Source organism: Anomalospiza imberbis, chromosome 15, assembly GCF_031753505.1.
Source record: "Anomalospiza imberbis isolate Cuckoo-Finch-1a 21T00152 chromosome 15, ASM3175350v1, whole genome shotgun sequence".
Classification (NCBI taxonomy): Eukaryota; Metazoa; Chordata; class Aves; order Passeriformes; family Viduidae; genus Anomalospiza; species Anomalospiza imberbis.
Window position 1 is genome coordinate 11,204,259 of NC_089695.1, and position 4,852 is coordinate 11,209,110.

At 42.8% G+C, this 4,852-nt stretch overlaps 1 long non-coding RNA gene across 1 annotated transcript; it reads right to left on the bottom strand.

The window, feature by feature from the left end:
* Positions 1–880: 880 nt before the first annotated feature.
* LOC137482822 (uncharacterized) lies at positions 881–2,716 on the bottom strand. The gene is made up of 2 exons (XR_011004232.1): positions 2,179–2,716; positions 881–1,317 (listed from the first exon to the last, which is right to left on the bottom strand). It is a non-coding gene; the product is annotated as an uncharacterized lncRNA (long non-coding RNA).
* Between the last annotated feature and the right edge of the window lie 2,136 nt (positions 2,717–4,852).

The window sequence follows — 4,852 nt, forward strand, 5'->3', positions numbered from 1 at the left end:
TGCAGTTCAAGATCTCATTTTGTAAAGCTCACAAATTACAGCCATTTTCCTTTCATACCTGTGCTTTCACTTGCATTGCACCAGTAAAGGGCTAAAGTCCAAGGCAAAGTTTGATGTTTGTGATAAACAGGAAGATGCTGACCTCAGACATCAGAATTGTTTTCTTTGGGATCTAAAGAGCATCACAACCTCCCCATCTCATATCCAAACTACCAGCTGTGTGTTCTCCAGGCTGACTTCAGGAACAGCCAAAGCAAATCCCATTTACAGCACAACTGAGAAGAGATACAGAGAGACACACGGAGTCCCTCATGCCAGATGCTAAACTGCACACCAGTGGTTACAGGAAGATGCTCTGACACTGGTTTTGGAGGTTTTGTAAGAGCCTACATGGATAAACATAGAAAAACAGAGATTCAGAGTGCTCATAATGATGCAATCCCTTTTTCCTCATGTCCCTGTTTAACTTGTCACCAAATGAAATGTTTTCTACTCTAAGTTTCTGACATGCTGTCTATCGTTTGGGATGTAAAAGCCACCTCAGAGCAGTCAGTATTTTTGCATAAGTTTTGCTGATTCTGGCTGTCTCCAGAAGAGATCTGGTCCAACTCCAAGCTAATGTCTTGTAAACAGGCAGGTTGAAAGAAGGAAAGGAAAAAAACCAAAGCCTATCAAAAATATAAGTAGCTGCCTGGAGGAACTAAGTGTCTGGACCTTCAGATTTAAAGCTAGAGATCATCTGTGGCCTTAAATGAGTCCAGAGAAGAACATTTCTGAACTCCTGAGGGAGTAATGCATGTGTACACTAAATCTTTAGCTTCCTCACCTGGTTTGTTCCCCAAACAACCACTAGCTCGAAAATGGTCCTGCAGTACACGAGTGCATTGTGCATTCAGTTTTTAATCTGGATCCTTACAACAATTGAGAACTTGAAACAATGAAAAGCAGGAATAGGACATGTTGGACTTGCTCCTATTCCCAGTCACTGATTTTTTTTCCTATCTCTTTTAAGTTCAGCAAAAGCTTGACAAGGTTCAGAAGCATCAGTCCAAACTGGGACAATGCCTAAGCAGGTACCGGCTTCACTGGAGTGGGCAGCCTCAGACTTCCAGCTGAACACATCCTTAGGTGTGATTGCAAGCTGAATATCATTATGGAACTCCATGAGAAGGGAATCCATCCCTCTAATCTCAGACATCTGTAGAAATGACACCTTTTTTGCCCAGGGCAGTATTATGGGTTGTCTCAATTTTTATCTGTTTGCACTCTGAGTGTGATTTGTCACGTTTCCAGCTGTTCAGAACATCACGTCTCACACTGAAATGGCCATGATACAAGACAGTGTTTGTAATAATTTAAAACAGTCACTTACCCCTAAGCTAGTCATTTGTCTCCAAGCAGAACACCAGAGTAATAACCAGCATTAAAGATAGAGCAGTCAAGACAAAAAAAAGGTAAATCAATCACTGCATTAGGATATTTGAAGAATCGTTTGCATGTACTCAGAAAGTATGATACTTGCGATTAAGCCCAGCTGTAGCAGAGTCACAAATTCATAAATATTCATCAAATAACCTTTTAGCAAAACTCTGCGACTATGATGGTGGCCAGCTACTGAATTCAATCTAATTGAAAATCTGAGAAGTAATGAAATGATTGCATGTCTGTCTCTTCATTAAATCAGTGTGCAAATTTGCATAGATTAATTTGCGTCGAATTAATAGCTCCATTCTTGGCTTGGAGCCGAGAGGACTTATGATCAATCTATAGTTTTAATTCAATTCTGCACTCCTAAAATGTTGGGTGGCTTTTGCTGCTTTAGAGACAGAAAATCACAGCTGAATATGATTTTCACCACTTCTGTAATTTCTCCCCTTTCTTGGGTTATGATGATTAATTATAATGAAATGTGCATTATTTAGAAGCAAAAAATAAACATGCAATCTCAGCCATGGGGAACTGAGGTCTGGATTTCTTCTCTGGAAGTCACACTGGAAGGCTCAGCCCCTCAAATACATTGAATTCAAGCACAGGGTGGTGAATATCTGGGGCTGAACAGGGTTTTGAGGCCCAGAGCAGCTCCCAAGACTGTGTATTTTAGCACAGTCCTGCCTGTCCTGTACCAGGTTCCCAGCCCATCACACTCAACCTTTCCAGAGGATGCAGAATTTGCTGTACCTATGCTTAAGCTCCACAATGTTTTAAATCTCTTTAAACACTCTGATGTTCCATGTGCTGAGATCTGTCAGGAAAACAAGGATTCCTTCAGCCTTCAGTTATTTGCAGTTAATAACAGCAATAGACAGTGCATGCATTTACATAGTCAGCTTGCTTTTATTTTTTTAACCTACTTTTTTTAAAGAAAAACAATCAGGCTTTAATTCAGGACATTTGATTAATCAAACCCAGACCATCTGCTGCAGTCCTGTCTCCTGCTGATCTGCATTGCCTCAAGTCAGTGACATGATTCAGGGCTGCAGTCTCACACTGTCTCTTCCCCTGTCAGCTGTTCTACTACAAATCTGCTCTTTTCACCCAACACACACTGGCTGGGCTTTGTTTACTGCGATGACCATTTAGGATAGCTCTGGTGCTAGACAATTTGTATCAAAATACAGGACCTGTGCAAACACTGGTTATACAACAAATCCTTGTATCTGCATGAAAATAGCACAAACAAGGAAATCACAGCAAGCCAAAGAAATTCCTTACTGAAAAAAAAATCTCTTCACAAACATTTCTAGTGCAATCTTAGTTTCGTCATAGTCTGTGCTTTAAGTCAGTAATTAATATCTGCCTTTTTTTCTCCTGTGTTCAGAGATGTACTCAGGAACTCCAAAGAGAGTGAGGCTGTCTGAACTTGCACAGCTTGGGGGTTTTAATGGGATTAGATCAGTTTTAATCTAACAGAGCGTGCCCTCACACTGGATATGGCAGAGCTGTGACTTCCTCATGTTTGTGGGTCTGTGCACTGCACTGACCAGCTGTGTTAGCAAAGAGAGAAACGATATGTCCCTTCAACAACTCAGCCATCCAGAGATTCATAGCATTTTTCAGAAGCATGTGGGGATAAGGAGCTTGCTTAGATGGCAGTAATGAACAGGACAAAGTTCAGTCACCATATTAAAACTCAGTTCTGGTGACATATAGGCCTTCTGCAGAAGGATGAATATCATCTCTGTTGACATCAGATGCTGGAGTCAACCTCAGAACTCAAGTAGGAACCTGACCGTGTGAGGAGAGTCAGTCCTCACTTGGTCAGCAAAAGCAACAGGCAGATTATCAGCAGTATCAGTATACTAGATTTTGAAAATTTGGTTATCTCGTTTCCTGTAATTGCAGGATGACAGAGTATCAAAACACTAGTTCCCAAAAAGCTGACCTGGTTTTCATTCTTGTCTTGCTGGTTACATCCAAGATACTTGAGCCTGTTGGGTTCCTGAATGTCTGAAGATGGGACCCAGCATGCAATTGTCAAGTCAGGAAACTCTCCAGGAGATTTATTGCTGCATTATCAGAGGATCAGAGCTCTGCCGAATGCAGCTTGGAAGAAACAAGCCATGCCCTGCCCTGGAAACATACAGGCTAAATAAACAAATTGAGGCAGGAAAATAGGAGCCCAGGAAGGTGAAGGTTACAAGAGGAGTGACACCATTCTTATCTTCTGAGATAGGTGTCCCAATTCGTTGCATCCAGTAGTTTCCTCAGAAGCTGCTTTACCAACAGCATCTGCAGCCAAGAAATGGACAGGAGTCTGCATCACACAGACTACATGAGCAATGCATGAGAGGTTGGCACCCTGAGCATTAAAACCAAAATAAAAATGCAGCGTTGTTTGCTACTTGCCACAACAGTGCTCAGCGGAGCTCGTGGGTCTCTGTACCTCCACAGTCAGTCAGAAGGCACGAGAGGCAAGCAAAGCACTGATTTCCAAACAGGAGCAGTTTTAACAGGCCAGGAAAGTACTACAAGCTTTGAGTCTGGAGTCTCAAACAAAACCATCCAGATAAAGTTCCTAGCACTGGTCAGTTCCTGCCATGGGGAAGGCAAAGCTCTGCACATCCCTGGCTGTGGGGCAGCCCTGGCTGGTACCCATGGAGCTCCATCAGGAACTGCACACTCTGCTCTCTGCAGGACCAGGACGAGAGATTTCTGACTGCCTGCAATAACAAGCATCCTCCAGCCACCAAGGCTAATGCAATAAAGTGAATTTCATTTTGGCATAAGAAAAACCAAGGGAACAACATGATGTATTGGCAAAATTTTAATCAAAGAAGGCCAAAGAGGCAGCTTAAAAGAGTTAGGCTGTTATTGATTGGGTCATAGTGATGCAGCATTTCAAAACAGGCTTAACACCTGCTAATTTCATTTCAGTGCTGCTGAAGCTGAGTCAGCTAACAAAGCCCCTTCTGGATCAAGCACGTTCAGAGCAGTACAGCAGCTCCTTGCCTTCATGAAAGTGATTCCTCTCTTTGGTAAGGTGCACTAAGAGGGAAGAAGGGAGCAAGGATGATCCCCTCCCTCCTTTAAGCCTGCCTGTGCAGCCAGAGCTGAAAGGAAAGAGGATAAGAAGAATTATTGAAGAAAATCCCTTCGATAAGGGCTATTATATTTGCTACACTGGTGAAGATGAAGGAATGTTTGCATTTCCCTACAATTGGGGACTGAAGCAGCTCAAGTTTCCCAGGGTTAAAGCAGGTCAGTGAGAATAGGAACAGACCCTGATCCCTGCTATTGCAGCAGACCACACTCTCATCCTCTCATTGCCCTCAAACCCCTGCTTAAGAATTATCTCCCTGCTGCTTCAGTTACCTCTGCCCTGCCCTTGACTCTGGGAAGACAACATTGATCT